Genomic DNA, 17962 nt, shown 5'->3' with positions numbered 1-17962 from the left:
CTGCTCTGTGGGCTCCCTTTCTCCCTGTCACTGAATGCCCACCCTTTTCCCCACTAGTGGATGCATTATAAAAGCCACAGCAGGGACTTTTATCAGCATTAAAAATGTAGAGTTACACTTGGAAATCCATGAGATCTGGGGGCAGCACATGTTATGCTACTTCTCATAGAATATCAGGGTTGGGAGGGACCTCAGGAGGTCATCTAGTCCAACCCCCCTGCTCAAAGCAGGGCCAATCCCCAACTAAATCATCCCAGCCAGGGCTGTCTCAAGCCTGACCTTAAAAACCTCTAAGAAAGGAGATTCCACCACCTCCCTAGGTAACCCATTCCAATGCTTCACCACTCTCCTAGTGAAAAACGTTTTCCTAATACCAAACCTAAACCTTCCCCACTGCAACTTGAGACCATTACTCCTTGTTCTGTCATCTGGTACTACTGAGAACAGTCTAGATCCATCCTCTTTGGAACCTCCTTTCAGGTAGTTGAAAGCAGCTATCAAATCCCCCCTCATTCTTCTCTTCTGCAGACTAAATAATCCCAGTTCCCTCAGCCTCTCCTCATAAGTCATGTGCTCCAGCCCCCTAATCATTTTTGTTGCCCTGTACTGGACTCGTTCCAATTTTTCCACATCCTTCTTGTAGTGTGGGGCCCAAAACTGGACACTGTACTCCAGATTAGGCCTCACCAATGCCGAATAGAGGGGAATAAACACATCCTTCAATCTGCTGGAAATCTCCTACTTATACAGCCCAAAATGCCATTACCTTTACACCCTCTTGTCCCCGCATAGCCAGTGTAGGCAAATGAGGATATAACCCTCCACCAGTACTGCTGAATCTAGCTTGAGGTTTTTCTAAAAAGAGCAACAGAAAAATATACTTTTGCCTAGCAATTAACTACAGTGTGCTGAGGGTTGAAATGCCTCTCCTCAAATAGTTACATAAAACAAAAGTTCAGGAAGCAGTGAGAGAACGCAGACTACAGTGACAACTTTTCCCTAATAAAACCTATTAGCCCAGGAGCATGCTGCTATTCACTGAGGGATGCATACAATTCATTCAAACCCATGCTAAAAATACCCCTGCAGTATATTGCTGGGGAGGTGGGGGCAGAGGAGCAAATGGCACCAGCAGCCAACATGTGATAAAAGGAGTGCTTTGTTTCAAGGCTAGCGACTTAGAGTGGTGATGACAGTGGCACTGTTTGTCCCCTTTCTGCTATTCAATGGATGGGCCTGCTGGCAGATCACTGGCCTTAACACTGCCACCTTCACCTCATACCATGATAACAGTTATTAAGTGAGACATCTGAGCTCTTGCCTGAAACCCCACAGGACAGTGCTTTAGGGTTCTACTGGTGATTTCTGGTGTGTGTGTGTTCGTTCAGAAAAAGGAACCAAGCTAACCGTAGCCTGATCTTACAGGTAGGCCACATACACCTCTAGTGATGTTCTGCACACAAGATTGCAAGGTCAGACCTTAAGACAGAAATCCCAGGAGAGAAGCATTACTGTGAAAAGGTGCTAGTTGTGTTTTCTGTGTACGTTTCATAAACAAAGGACATACTCAAGGAAAGGAAGTTTAGAGGATTTTGTTCTTTTTTTCCAAAACCAAGGATATCATATACTTACGCATGTGTGTACGCACATGTATCCACGCACCCACCCATAGCGCACTGCTGAATAACTGCTTGTGTTACCCAACAGCCCTCAGATGTAGGATTCATCACATTCAGTGTATATGTGAAGACACTCAGGGAGATGGTGGGATATTTTGGACTGCTGTGCCATCCATATGCTGCTGAGTTTTACTTCTAAATCTCCTTGTCATCAAGCCCAGATTCCACAGTGTGATTACTTTCCCCAAGGTCTGACAAAAATGGGGATCTAGATTAAAAACAGACTGTTTGAAACTCTCCCCACATCAGATGGAACAGATGCTTAGTGGCAGGGAGAGGAATTCGTGGAGTGGTTAGACACTGTGGCTACATCTTCTATTAACAATGCATGCCCATGTTTAATTGAAATGGTTCAGAGCTTTATAGTCCTGTTGAATTCACCACTTCTCCTGCATTTTAAAGCATCCAGAATGGATATTTAATTATCTATAGCTGGTCTGGCGGAAGATGGCAAGCCTCCTCTACAATGCAGAATTTACAATAGTAACCCATGCTTTTGTCACATCCAAGTTTAAGTAAGGTAATAAGGGCATGACAGATACAGGGGTGTAGATAAGAGACTGGTTCTCATTTCCTGGCCTCCTGTCACTGGACATGAAACTGGATACCAGAGGTCAAAGCCCGAGGATACCTGTGGTGAGATTGACCAGTCTGTAGTTCCCCAGATTCTCCTTCTTCCACTTACTTTTATACTTACTTCCCCCTGAGTAAGCTGCTGTGAACACACAACACCCTGTGCTTTCCTTTTGCAGTGGCTTCTAACACAGTTTTGGAGTAACTGCATCTTTGACCCATTCTGTGGTCTACCCAAGGGATGCCCCCTTAGGTCACATGCCTCTAGCTGTCACCTCCCTATAGGCAGAGTCCCACAACTGTCCCCCTCCAGGCTGGGATTTTAGGGCTTGCAACATTCCTACAAGTCATTGATTGTTCCAGCAGTTCTGGCCTACCTCAGTACCTGCAGTTATGCTCTCTCTCTCTCCCTCTAAAGGGTTACGATAGTGGCTTATCAGAAACTAGCCTGCTTTACACAAAGCAGTTCCTTTCTTTTGGGACAAAATTATGAAGAAAACACCATAAAACACTGAAAGATCTAAATGCTTACTAAGCTTACCAGGGATTGCCCATCTTCCACAGGAGGTCTGGTAGTTCAAAGTCTTCAAAGCTTTCGGGTAGGGTTTGCCCCCTTGGTAATAGGTTCATGTCCAAATGAGAGCTTCTCGGTTAGTTCAGGCTGACATTTTACAGTGTGGAGGCCTTTGTCTCCCAAGCCACCTGCAACAGATAGAACCAGTCAATGTTCCTTTCCCCAGGGGGATGAAGCTTCAAAGGCTGTGTACCTGCATAACTTACATTGGGGTTTTGAATTAGTCAACCCCCTCATGATTCCAGAGTTCAAAGGAAATCCATTCAGTGAACCAGGAACACACACATCCATATAACACTTATCGATACAAAGGTCTTTGAATATTCTACAGAACCTTATCATCTGGCACATCTCAATATAACAGTTTGAAGTCTTCATGTTTCCAAGGTCTGGGCAGATAACATTTATAAAGTTGATACAATAATCTCAAAGATATGGCAGTGTTCACCGTATCAGTCATAGCTTCCTCTTTTCTTATGGTGAAATTCAAGGTGTCAGGAGAATCTTTAAAGTCTTGCATAGTCTGGGATAACAATTATTTGAGTGCTCAAGCTCTAATCTCATAGGCCATCTCCACAGAGGGGCTCTTTGTATTAAAGATTCCATGACAGCAGAGCTTTCTTAGTAGAACACCTTCCTCTTACTTTTGGAATTTTCTCTCCTTTACCCATATCTAGCGAGCTTCAGAATAGCATTGAAGGCTATTTACTTTGCCTTTATCACTATTAGTGCTACTTACAGTGGGTATTTTTTTTAAACTTTGTAGCTAATATTCTAGCTGCCATGGTGTGATAAATGAAGGGTGGGTGTAGCTCCCTTTTATGGACACCCAGCCAGTGAGTTAGCTATAAAATTCGTCTTAGTAGCTGTTCTCTACTTGCTTTACCTGTAAAGGGTTAACAAGCCTACAGGTAAAAGAAAAGGAGTGGGCACCTGACCAAAAGAGCTAATGGGAGGGCTAGAACTTTTTAAAATTGGGGAAAGAAAAAAAAACCCTTCCCTTTGTGTGTTTGTTCTCCGGAGAGCAGAGACACAGAGCAATGATGCTATAAGCAGCTTAAGCCAGGTATGATCATAAATCATCAGATCATACCTAGAACTACTTATCTGGACCTCCCAAATGTGTAAGTAGATCAGGAATGTTTGGAAAGACGCGATTAGAATTATTTCTGTTTATTTCTTATGGCTAATGGACTCCTCTGTGCTAACCCCAGATGCTTTGGCTGCTACTCTGAAACCTTTGTTTTGCTTGTAACTTTTAAGCTGAACCTCAAGAGAGCTATCTTGATGCTTAATTTTTATAATTGTTTCTTTTAAGATCTAGCAAAAAGCCTAAGTTCCAGATGTATTTTCTTCCTTTTTGTTTTGAATAACATTTACCGTTTTTAAGAACAGAATTGGATTTTTGGTGTCCTAAGAGGTTTGTGCATATGTTGTTTAATTAGCTGGTGGCAACAGCTAATTTCCTTTGTTTTATTTCTCAGTTCTTCCCTGGAAGGGGGTGAAAGGGCTTGAGGGTACCCCACAGGGAGGCATTCCCAAGTGCTCCTTCCTGGGTTCAAGGGGGTTTTGCATTTGGGTGGTGGCAGCGTTTACCAAACCAAGGTCAGAGAAAAACTGTAACCTTGGGCATGTAATACAATCCTGGAGTGGCAAGTATTAGTTTTTTTTAAATCCTTGCAGGCCCCCACCTTCTGCACTCAAATTGCCAGAATGGGGATTCAGCCTTGACACATGGTGACAGACGCTTTAAAAGCAATGCAATAAATAAAGAATGGATTTGAAATCAGTGATTCTGTTGCCTCAGCAGCTTTGATAAGAGAAAAGTTGTGGTAGTTGGGGGATGGCTTGATTTCTGCTATTTTCTTTCATTTACTGAATTTATGTTATGTAACAGTCTCACAGAGAAGCGCACACAGCTTAACAGCCTGCATGACTTTGCAGTTTATTCTTGAAATTACTGTAATTCCCTTTTGAAATTATTTGGCAGCTCACCATCTGTAGAAAAGGACAGATCTGAAAATCTGGCTTTTCTGCAATTTTGCAGTGTCAATGCTGAAATAGCATTTTTCCTCATCCTGTTATAAAACACTGCGTAGAATGCACGTTTCTGTATGTCTGTTGGAAGGAAACAAAAACATTCAGAGGTTCTACAATGCCAGCGGCTAATGGAGATTCTCTTAGTTCAAGTGATAGCAAGCTGAGGTTTCAGACTAGGTGTATCTGAATTCCTTTCTGCCATCTCAGGTCAATTTCAAGTAGCAATGACAAACTTCCTAGATTGCCATTGATTTGTTAAAAAATACTTTGGTATTTCTGGTAATCAACAATAGCAATTAAATAAATTGTTTTTCAAACATTTTAATTTCTTAAAAGACGCTTTGAATTGAATTTAGATCTCGTAATGGGAAAACTCTTGGGGATGGGGCCAGGGTTCTTAATTTTTTTTTTTATCTGGACTCATTAACTGATTCCCAAGAAACATCACTTTTACAAAGAGTTTTCATTGTGTACCACAGGACAGCAATTTTTCACTCCTCACTACTAATATATATTGTTGTGGGTTGGGAGAAATGTCATTGAAGCTGGGGGGCATAACCACAGCCCAGAAGACAGCTGTAAGAAGCTGTTGAGCTCCCTATGGCACAGACATCTGAAACAATAGCATCCTAAAACACAGGCAGGTCACTATCTAAAACAAAGGCACAGGTAGGCAGAGGGGTTTTGTTGGGTATTGTTTTTAGTACAGTGTGTATGTAACAGAAGAAACACCACTGAAACAGACACAGAAGGAGCAGAAAACTGAACAGAGTTTGAACAAGATAGCATAGCCCTGAGAAAAGCCTAGAGAGATTTTGGGCTGAGTATTAGCTGTTGTACAGATAGAGAGTTTTCTTCCAGCAAATTTTTTCCCTAACAATACCATGCCTTGCTAAAATGACTAAAGACTAGCTATTATTTTAGGATCCTGAGTGTTAGCTATGATTCTTTCTTCAATGACAGAGCACAATCAAAGGCTCTACACTAAGATTCCTTTGGACAATCTCTGTCTTAACTTGGAAGCAACACTGGGTATAGTTAAACAGACCCAATAATAGAAACCAGTTTTGAATATCTCCATTTATCTTTATCCTGCATATTGAATGAGATCATGTGCTCAAGAAGGAAAGAAGACAGTTTATGGCAATTTTCATCTGCACCAGAAATACACAGTTAAGGTACTTATAGTACAATCCTGCAGAGTTCTGAGTACCTCCTGCAATGTGCTGCTCTTTACCATTAACTCCCATAGACATTAAAAAGAGAACTGAGGGCACTCATACCTTGCTAGATCAGACTCCTGGAAGACTTTGGCTGACTAGCCCAGATGTTTGTTTTCAGAAGCAATACACCATGAACTGCTTTTTAAAATTAGATAGATGATGCCATATGTATTTCAAGGACATCGCGCATAAAAGATTTGTGAAACCTCTAGACAAAAACAACCCTTTAGATATATGTTCAAAGCCATTGAAGATAATGTGAACTGCATATGCATATATTCTAACCATTAACAACTGCACTTACACTGCCCCATTTAAAAAAAAAATTCACTCTGGTTTGAGAAGTATTGGTTCCAGCAATGTTTTATATACTCAGAATGGAGAATACTGCAAAAGTAGGACCAGAGTGAATATTACAGCTCACCTGCAATGATACCATGACATGAATGTGTTACAGAACTACAGCAGCAGTCTGCCAACATTGAAATAATCTCAACTGAATATCAATCTCCAGCCATTGTTCCACTCACGGAGCTGACAAAGAAGTCAGCAGGAGCAATGGGAGAATATAGCACCCATTGTTTTGTACCAGCTTTTGCGCAATAGGGCTGTGCCACCCTGGAAACTTCCTTTGTTGGATGAAATTTTCTGATTCTCAATCAAACAGAAAAATCCTCAGATTTCCTCACACATTTTCTACTATGTTTACAAAACATATAAATCTCCACTGTTGGCTGCTTCATTTACTATATCCTTTCTTTCCAGCCATCTTGAATTGATCCTCCTTGTTGCCCCGAACCAAAATAGAGATGCCTTTCATCTAATGGTGAGGTACATAAGATTAAATCTCCCCTACATTTGCAGAGATAGACATATCTATTCTTCTATTTTCTCTAAGTTTAGGTCTAGGTTTTTAAAAAAGGTTCCACTAGTTTAAGTGCCCAATATGGAACTCTGATGTTCAGGAGGTGTTGAGCACCTACAGCTGCCACAGAATTACTCTCAGATGGAGTTTGGGTGTTCACCACTTGTGAAATCCAAGATGTCTCAACCAGGGCATCCAAAATCAATGGACACTTTACAAAGTGCAAGTCTGAATCTATCGGTTTGTCTGTATTTGCATTGCAGATGAAAGTACCTGTCAGCAAAGCATTGTGTTCTTACTCACCTTCTTCTGTATTGTAAGAATCATCTTTGCCCCTTTAATAACATTTTCATTTTCTTCTTCAGGACAATATAAAGCAGAGTCAATTTTCCTTTCCAGTGCTTACATACCAGGGCCTTTCTGAACCTCTGTCTTGCAACATTAGTCAATACATGACTCATCATTATCTTTCCTTTCACTTCTACCAGGCATGTCACTGGCCCAGCTTCCTTTGCTCAGTGCTCAGAAACCTTACTATTCATTCAGGGCCCCTTATATTTCTCTCTCTCTCTCTCTCTCTCTGACCCCCGAAAACCCACACAGTCAATCTCCAAGTTCTTCCAGGAGCAGGCTACCAAAACAGCAGGTTGTAGACAGGATTTTTTAGACAAGCTAGTATGTATTGAGTGTTTTCTCCTTATGTTTTTTTTTTTAAGTGAAATACATCTTTCAGCTAGAAAATGGTTTGTTTTATTTGTACATAAGGGACTATATTCTGACCTCACTCTGTGTGTTTAATTAAGGCACAATTTAATCAAATGCTTTTTAAGCACCTCTGTGAAGTCCCTTTACTCCATCTCATGTGATTCCTATGGAAAAAGGAAAGCCAATATGTTCAAAGGGAGACATTAATTTTAAGTGCTTCCATTTCTGAGGCACTAAGGACCAACAACTGGCAGCTCAAGGTTGTGTTGTGGGTGCTCAGCACCTTTGAAAAAAAAAATCAGGTTCAAAGTATCTGCAGTTAGGCACCACTAATTAGCAAAGCCAATGGAAAATTTTGGCCTTATTCTTTGAGCACAAGTGTCAACTTTCCAACTTGAGTTAGTAAAAGAGGTATTTCCTTGCCTTGGTCTTTAGTAAAATGTGTATGAAAATTACAGTAAACCCTCAGAGTTACGAACACCTCAGGAATGGAGGTTGTTCATAACTCTGAAGTGTTCATAACTCTAAACATATTATAGTTGTTTTTTCAAAAGTTTACAACTGAACATTGATTTAATACTATTGATTTAATAATATTGATTTGAAACTTTACTATGCAGAATAAAAATGCTATTTTCCTTTTTTTTTAGTAGATTTCATTTAACACAATACTGTACTGTATTTTTTTTTTAATATAATCTCTGCTGCTGCCTGATTGTATACTTCTGGTTCCAAATGAGGTGAGTGGTTTACTGATCAGTTCGCAACTCTGGTGTGTGTAACTCTGAGACTCTACTGTACGTCTTTCAAGCACTTTCCTTTTTCATTTAACTGTCTGTGTTTCCCTATGTGGCCATCTCACTTTTTCTGTTATCCTTATTTTCAATCAGGGAATTCACTACTTATTCACTTTCTTTGAGCATTTTGTTTTTACAGTCCACACAAGAGCTCCACTTGCTGGACACTACAGTGCTAATAAGCAACGGTCACATAAACACCACTCTATACCGGAAACCTACTGACAGCTATACTTACCTACATGCCTCCAGCTTTCATCCAGAACACATCACACGATCCATTGTCTACAGCCAAGCACTAAGATACAACCGCATTTGCTCCAATCCCTCAGACAGAGAAACACCTACAAGATCTCTATCAAGTATTCTTAAAACAACAATACCCACCTGCTGAAGAGAAGAAACAGATTGACAGAGCCAGAACAGTACCCAGAAGTCACCTATTACAGGACAGGCCCAACAAAGAAAGTAACAGAATGCCACTAGCTGTCAACTTCAGCCCCCAACTAAAACCTCTCCAACGCATCATCAAGAATCTACAACCTATCCTGAAGGACAATCCCTCACTCTCACAGATGTTGGGAGACAGGTCAGTCCTTGCTTACAGACAGCCCTCCAACCTGAAGAAAACACTCACCAGCAATCACACACCACACAACAGAACCACTAACCCAGGAACCTATCCTTGCAACAAAGCCCGTTGCCAACTCTGTCCATATATCTATTCAGGGGACACCATCATAGGATCTAATCACATCAGCCACACTATCAGAGGCCCGTTCACTTGCACATCTACCAATGTGATATATTTCATCATGTGCCAGCAATGCCCCCCTGCCATGTACATTGGCCAAACTGGACAGTCTCTATGCAAAAGAATAAATGGACACAAATCAGATGTCAAGAATTATAACATTCAAAAACCAGTTGGAGAATACGTCAACCTCCCTGGACACTTAATTACAGACCTAAAAGTCACAACAACATTCTTCAACAACAAAAACTTCAAAAACAGACTCCAATGAGAAACTGCAGAACTAGAATTAATTTGCAAACTGGGCACCATAAAATTAGGCTTGAATAAAGACTAGGAGTGGATGAGTCATTACACAAACTAAAAACTATTTCCCCGTGCTAATTTTTCCCCTACTGTTACTCACACCTTCTTGTTAACTGTTTGAAATGGGCCATCCTGATTATCACTACAAAAAGTTTTTTTTCCTGCTGATAATAGCCCACCTTAATTGATTAGTCTCAGAGTTGGTATGGCAACCCCCATTTTTTCCATGTTCTCTATGTATGTATATCTTCCTACTTATTTTACACTGCATGCATCTGATGAAGTGGGTTTTAGCCCATGAAAGCTTATGCCCAAATACATTTGTTAGTCTAAGGTGCCACAAGTACTCCTCGTTCTTTTTACATTCTAGTCTCTAGTTTTCTTTACAACATTTTCCATTCCGCAAAAGCAAAGTTTAGGCTTTTGCTTTTAGTCTGGATTACTTTTAATTTCAGAGTTACTAAAGGCACCTCTTTTGACTTTGAATACACACATGGAGCAGATCTATTAAGGGAGAAAATGGCAATTTTGAATGGTCACTTGTCATCTGTAAAATGGGTGTAATGGGCCCCCTGTGTATGATCTTGACTTCTTTATGGGGCAGTCCCCAGCAACCATGCCAGATGCTATAAATGCTAAAAGGAATTCTTCTTCATCTCAAGTAATAGAGATCTTTGGGTTGCTGTGGACAGTCTCTGGTCCAGTCTAGGGTTGCCACCTGTCCAGTTTTCAACCAGGCAGTCTGGGTTTCAGCTTGTGTGTCCAGGTGCCACTTGCCAAGCCCTTATATCTGTTTTGTTTTTTAAATTGGGGTGGGGGAGAGGGAAGAGGTTGAATAGGGGTGGGGCTTTGAGGAAGAGGCAAAGAAGGGTGGGGCTTTGGGGGAACAGGAGGAGCAGGGGCAGGGCCTCGGGGGTTGGGTTGCCAGCTGTTAGAAAGGTGGCAACCCTAGTTCAGTCCCTTCTGATAATATACTGGGCCATGATTTGTTACAGTAGGTTGTGTGCAGACATGTGCAAGTAGGGCAAAGGGTGCCACCTTCCTGCCCTGGAGCACCCATGGAAGAAAAGGGTCACTAGCTCACCCTTCCCTCCCAGCATCTCCCACCTGCTGGTGGCCCCACAGCACCGCCAGCCCACTACAATCAGCTGTTCCGCAGTGTGCGGGAGGCAGTGGCGGGGAGAGGGTGTACTCGGGGACGGTGGTGGAATTGAATGGGAAGAGGTGGGGTGGGGTGGGATGGGGTGGGGTGGAGTGGAGGTAGGTGCTTGGGAGAAGGGATAGGGTAGAGGCAGGGGCAGAGTGTGGGCAGGAAGAGATGGGCAAGTGTGGGGAATTGAGGGATGGGGTTGGTGGGAGACAAGGGTAGAGCAGTGAGTTGAGCACCCCCCAGGACCCGGAAGAAGCCAGTGGCTGTGGTAGGGATTATGCAGTTTTAAGCGGGGGAATAGTCCCACTCTTGTGGGGAACTTTCCTGGCTTCTGCACTACCCCGGTAAAGTGGGCTAGCGAAAGCATCTGAGTCCTCGCTCCCACTTCCTTTACCCAGTGGCCTCCCTGCCCTTGAGGGCTCCCCTGCCACTCTCCTGTCTGGCAGAGTCCTTGTAACCCCAACAAGACTGGGCCCAGGATTCCTGGGGGGCTCGACCCCCAACCCTGCTGTGGTCACCTAGGACAGGGGCTAGGGTGTCCCCACTCCGGGGCACTCTCTCTGCACAGGGCACTTCTCTGACCCACTGACCATTACATACAAGTTAAAGTTATTTAATCAACAATTAATTTTAAAAAGTATAAGGAAAATGGGAAAGGTTAAAGGAAACACATCACCCCGCTCTGTGACAGGGAACATCACAAACAGTGTCTCTGGAATGTCAGGGCAGTTCACAGTCTGTTCCTTGTAAGTCCCAGGCCTTCTTCTCCGGCCCTGGCTGTGCTGCAGGGATGCTGTGGGTTGGACACTTGCTCTGGTGGTGGCCACACGCTCTCAGGCTCTAAGCGGTAGGGCCCTTCTTCCCAGTGTCGCACTGTCGGGGTTAGGATCCAAGCCTGGCCAGCAGAGCCTCTTGGCTGAGGCGTCTCCCTGTGCTGGGCCTGCTGCCCAGAGTCCCCCTCGGTCTCCCCAGCTGCTCACCGCACCCAGCTCCAGACTGCTCCAGCCCCAGCTCCACCACTCGGTCTCAGCACTGCTGCTGCTGCTCTGCCTCCAGCTCCCTGGGCTGCTTCTTTGGCCCCTCTGGCTCTGGTTGCTGCAGTTCTGCTCCCAGGACAGGTCTGCTCTGCAGGCTGCTTCTGTGACTCTGCTCCCAGCACTGACTTGCTTCGTGGGCTGTTTTTCTGGCCTCTCTGGCTCTGGTTGCTGCAGCTCTGCTCCCAGGACAGGGTCTGCTCTCTCTGGGCTGCTTTTCTGGTCCCTCTGGATCTGGCACAGCTCTGCTCCGGAGCCCTGCTTGGGCCCCTACTTTCTCTTTAGCTCGGCCCCACTCTGTCTGTCCAAGGCAATTCCAGCTCACACGGAGGACGGGACCTCCCTGGCCTCCTGACTCCCTGATTAGCCTACCCGCCTTGTCATTCAGGCTGACCTGGAGCATTGGCCGCTCCCCATTGTACCTGGGAGCTGTCAGTCTCAGGGTGCCGATTCCCCATCGACCCTTCCTTTTTTAGTACTGGGAGCTAGAAAACCAAAACACCCCCACTGAATGTTAGTAAGGGGGCAACAGTCCTCTTACACAGTTATGGCATTGTTAGGATTTGTTTTGGTGTACTGCAACTTTCTCCAGAATGTTCTTTCCTACATCCCAGGTTCAGGGCCTGTGCATTTGTTTTCTTTTCCTTTCTGCTCTGAGAGAGAATCCCAGTGACACTCCTCTTCTGCATATCATCTTTCCTAAACAAAATGAGGATGCAATAGCATTGGTGTTTGGAGTCCAAATTTTGAACCCATCATTTTAAAATGAGTTCAAAATTAGGCAGAATGATTTCACCCATTCCTATTGGGCCAATGCCACTTGAAGGCAAGACTGTTTGACCTGGTCATTACTGCAGTGTAATAGGTGTAATTTTTTGGTCATATCTCATGAAAACTAACATCTTCTTGTGCTGTTACACTACATGTCATGCTCAATTTTGGTTAAGTTGCTAAAAGCAACTTCAAATACAGTAAGACCTCATTTGAAAAGATTTGTTTCATTTCATACTGAAAAAATGATTTTCAAGAGTCTTACATGACTGACTATCTGTATCCATGTAATCTGTCAGCTATTCCTAAGGCATCTATCATCTTCATTGGTAAGTGCCATACAAAATTGTGAAGAATAATGTTTAAGAAATGTGATTCCCAAATAATATTGACAAAATCCATTTAAAAAAGGGGCAATCATTATAGAAGCTTATTTTCAAACAAAGGAAGCTATTAATTAGTTTATGTTCAGAAAATTGGTTCCAGGAGGGCAAAGCTGATTAATAATCCAAGCAGGAGCTTAGAAGAGACTACGTTCACCAAATGCAAAAACCCATCAAACACCACAATTTCTAACAGTGAAACATTCTTCATTTTCTTCTCAATTTTTTTAAACAAAATAAAAAGTTTTCAAAGGAATGAAGAGATAAATTTCCAACTCTAACAAGGGATATCTACTACAACCAACAATGAGTACATTTACATAGGTGTTACTAAACTAGATTAGACTAGTGGTCCATCTAGCCCAGTATTTTGTCTGACAGGGGCGAGTGCCAGATGCAACATGCATCAGAAATAGCAAGACATCACACAGTAGACAATTATGGAATAACTTCCCCATACAGATGTTTCTTCCTAACCCACATCAGTTAGTGGTTGGCTTACACCATGAAGTATGAAGATTAATATCCCTCATAATTTTGGTCTTATCTACTTTAACTGTGAATGTTATCAATCATATGTTTAACCCTTCTAGTAAACTGTTGGCCAAATGAAATCTTGTGACAAGAGTTCCATAATTACTTATATGTTGTGCAAAAATGTTGTTTGCTTTTATCAGTGTTAAATGTTTTGCTTTTCTATTTGCTCTTAAACTCTAAGAGGTAAAAAGATGTGTGTGATTCAATTTCTCTATAGCATTCATCAGTGTGTATGTTTATCATATCTCCTCATTGATCTCCTCTCTAAACTAACCAGCTCCTATCTTTCACATCTTTCCTCATCAGGATTTCTCTTCAGAACTCCATAATCCTTGTATGTCTGATCCATTTTTACTATTCTAAATTTGGTTGGGGGTGAAATTTCACAAGTTTTCCGAGCAAACATCTATATTTACTGTCAGATTGCTGAAACTCTGCTGTGAATCAATTCATAAGTACTGGAGTGGTCACAGGATATCCATTTTTGAGTGTGAATGCTTGCAAAGCAAAGATAGCAGTTTCACGGAGCGTAAATTGAATCCAAACAGCAGCTCCAAAGGAAAGTTGACCCATATGAGAAGCCAGTTTAAAAAAAAAAGTTACTACTAAAAATATGTTGAAGATTATAGCTCTTGGGACCTGCAGGCTGCCAGATCTAACTCTTTGCTACAGCTGTTGTCAAAGACAGAACTGAAGGAGGAGAGGGCATTAAAATAAAGTGTGCCAACACAATGATAGAAGGCAGCAGGAATAATGGAGAAAAAGTGTATATAAATTCTGATTAAGGCCCAGAGTGTTACTCCAGGCTTCTGCTGTACAACAGTAAACTGAGCAAAAATGTTAATGGAATATGTGATGAGGCATTTAAGAAAGACTCAAATCCAAGCTTTCCAAATGAAATCCTCTACTCTTTGCTTATTTACACATTCTTTTACTCTCATGCATTCATTTTTAAGAGTCTGTCTCAAACCTGTAATTTATAAAATAAATGATTATTGTTCCAAGACAAGTAGGTCAATATGAAACTACTTAAACCTGAGCATGTTGTTACCCTTTTTTGGCTTAATTATGGATATGCCCTCAATTTTATGTACATACAATAGGGATCCTTTAAAAAACTTACAAATTATTCTGTATTCAGGATAAACACACCAATCAACATGGTTCTGCAACTTATTTACATGACGCTTTGGAGCATTTGGATTCTTCATGAAGACTACATGATCTCCCTGTTCAGAAGGATGCACCACTTAAACCCAATTCTGAGATTCATCCTGAACAAATTGGTGTTTATTAAATCTGAGCAGACCAGTTAAACAGCAATCTGATTGCCCTTATTCTGATGATGGTTTCTTGTGAGTTACATATTTATGTTGAGGCCTAAATTCTGCCCTTCAGCCCTAATGACTGCAAAAGAGTTGAGCAAGTGCAACTGAGGGTACAGTTTAGCCCAAAGGGGAAAATCCTAACATCCTCCTTCTGGTTGGCCCAGAGTTAAGCAGTCCCAGTGTGCTTGCTGTGTGCTATAGTTAGGGCAAGATACAAAAACCTTCACGGGATCCACACAGCCCCTATGAAGCTGTGATCCACAAGGTCTCCAAGGGCCCCCAAATGCAAGGGATTTTGAAGGTGTTGCTATGTGTTGATGGAGCAGAAACAGTGTATCCATAGTCAAGGGGATCCACCAGCCGCCTTCATCTCCCCAGAAAAAGGACCCACCTGTGACAGGAAGCAGATGGAGGTGAACTAGTATCTGTGCTGCAATTCTACAGCTTGGTAGGGAGGATTCCTTCTTGCTGCCACAGGACCTTCTCTGAATATAATCTGGCACTTAATGTCTGAGGGCTCAATCCTGCACTCTGGCCCTGATGCGGCAAAACCATTTGACACAATTATACGATTGTGCCCTGTAACCAAGCAAGCGCTTTTACAACGGATCTTGCCATCTCTACATCTTTTCTTGCTCTTTTAAATTATAACTTACTTTCTCCCAAAAAACCTTTGTTCCTAAAATTGTACCTTATTAATTGTCTTCTAAAGTGCTTCTCCCCCCCCCATCTGAATTATTTCCTCTCTGTTTTACTTAGAATACTCACATCCCCTTTCCCCACCATTTATTCTGCAGTCTCTTGCTGTCTGGTAATCTGTCCTTCCTATTTAAAAAATTTGCCCTGTTATGAATTAAACAAAATATATATTCCTCACAGACTACTCATTTTGAATAGCTAAGGTATTTTTACTGTAGCATCACATTGCCTAGCAACACATTTCAGCCCTCCCACTCATACTGAATTGTCAGAAGATATAGATTTCCTGTGGAGGCAATCAAGTCCCCACTGGTGCTGCTCCAGTTTTTCTTCAAAGAATAATATTTGGTTTCTTTTCTCAGTTTGTTATAATAAGCTAATAAGGAATAGTAGCTCCTCAATTGCGTCTGTCAAAAGCTGCACTGTCCATAACGAAACGGCTGACATGCAAATACCTGTCATGTCAAATTGAGGTTATTTATTTATTATTCCAAAGCCAAAGGGGTTAGGAAATGAAATTGAAATATAAGCAAGTTTGATCTTCACTGTCTAACCCCGAATATGCCTTTGGGGCATTTTCTGAACATGTCCACAGAATACTTGATTGCCTTTAGCTTATGACAAAGCATTTCAAAGCAGGTCAGACAATACCACTTTCACAAATGTGTTTTGTAATCAAATGAAAGGGAGTCGCAGAAACAAAACAAACAAAAAAAAAGATCTATGAAAACAAAAAATAAGCAACTATAAACAGTACTGATCTTCTCTCAATATGTTGGAATTATTTGAAAAAAGGGTTACAGGGGAATTAAGATATCATAATAAACAAATATAAAGTGAAGAACAGCCTGAATCAGCTGACATTTCATTTTAACATTTATTGAAGGGAGGCTGTATTGATGTGAGAAAATGAAGACAAAGGCATAGTTTTAAATATTTCTTTAACAATACCTTTGAGTATATTATTTTCCAGCTCAGTAGAAAGCTAGTTTCTCATACATTCTATTGGTCTTCCTTTAGTTCAAGCTTGTGTTTTACCCTTGATTTCCCTCTTACTTTGGTTCTTATGGTCATTTTTGTGTGTCTTCTCTGTAAACTGTAAGCTCATCAGGGCACAGATGGTCTCTTACTAGGGGCTAATCTATGCAAGCCTTACCATGTCAGTAAGCACTTACTCACACACAAGTAGCCTTATTGACTTCAACCTAACCCTATAGGCAAGATCCTGATATGCCATACTTTCACTGAATAGTACCTAAATCCACGAGTGGACCCACTAAATTGTATGGGATTACTTGTGGACTAAAATGCTGCTAAATCTGACTTTAAATGTTCACACAATGCCTACCTCAGATGTTCTGATCCCGACTGTGCCCTCTATGTGCTAAGCAATGATAAATATTCTGAGTCAAAAAAATAAACCATGCCTCAATTGTTTTAAGTGTGTTTACTGCAACATTTTATATGCATTAATGGTTTGTTTTAATATAGGTTTCCTCCTTACATTAGTATATATTGCTAAAGAAGGGGAGGGGGGCATCACAGTACATGAAAGAGAGTCAATTTCATTAATTCCCCAAAATGCCAGTTAGATTTTAAAGCTGAAATCGAACCATTTTTCCTATTTGATGTGTGTTGTAAACAAAATAGAATGGAATCTAATAGGATAACTCCTTTTAACTGAGCCCAAGGAACATTACCTTACTAATTTTAACAGCAGGTTCTTGTCAGATCAACTTTTAACATTATTTCTCAAATCAGGACACTTAGTTATTCTTAACCAATCATAATTTATGAACTCACCTAGAACCACCTCAGTATACAATCAACAATTCACCAATTTAGTGTCAACACAACCAGTGTTCTAGGCATGTTCTGTACACACCAATAAGCCTTGAAAACAACTGTCAAAGACTAGGGTTAAGATTCAGTATTTATGCTACAAAACAATGCAGATCACCAGCATTTCTTATTACATTTACTTATGATCATCAGTTCTTTGGTACCTAACATTTATTACCCTTCCAGAATTACTCCAAGGAGTAAAAATTTTGAGAGTGTGGTCCCTGCTATTTGAATGGATAGATCCAAAAGTAACAAGTTCAGACTCTTAAAAGCCATTGCTCAAAGATACGGTTTAAATCTCTTAGGCCAATTTGCTTGGATTTGTAAAGGAGAGCATGTATATAGCATTAAAATCTAAAATATGTTTACTTGAGGTCTCAGAGACTATAGACTTAGCAAGATAACCTACAGTTATTTATATTAAATAAATAGAATCTTTGAAAAGAAATCTCACCACTTCTTATCCTGTTAACCTTGGGATGTAGATAGACTCCTTTCCACACAGCCGGTCCAGGCTTCAGTTGCACTGGGGATTCTGCAGCTTCTTCGTGGGTTCAGACAACTCTAAGGTCCCATATGGAAATTTCAGTTTTATATACCCTGATTCTAGGGATCTTTGGTGGGGGCTGTTCTGATTTTTATTGGCCATTTGCCAACAGAGTACTCTTTCAGTTCCTCTGTTGCTTCCATCCGTATCCA

The 17962-nt window shown here is 41.4% G+C and overlaps 1 long non-coding RNA gene across 1 annotated transcript; it reads right to left on the bottom strand.

Moving 5' to 3' along the window:
• Window positions 1-1669: 1669 nt before the first annotated feature.
• Window positions 1670-17822, bottom strand: LOC122459624. Its single transcript, XR_006280430.1, has 3 exons — window positions 17718-17822; window positions 2794-2954; window positions 1670-1887 (listed from the first exon to the last, which is right to left on the bottom strand). It is a non-coding gene; the product is annotated as an uncharacterized LOC122459624 (long non-coding RNA).
• Window positions 17823-17962: the final 140 nt, after the last annotated feature.

This window comes from Dermochelys coriacea, chromosome 3 (assembly GCF_009764565.3).
Source record: "Dermochelys coriacea isolate rDerCor1 chromosome 3, rDerCor1.pri.v4, whole genome shotgun sequence".
NCBI classification, from domain to species: domain Eukaryota; kingdom Metazoa; phylum Chordata; order Testudines; family Dermochelyidae; genus Dermochelys; species Dermochelys coriacea.
Note: the sequence above shows the minus strand (reverse complement) of the source record. Positions and strands in the feature narration are given on the sequence as shown.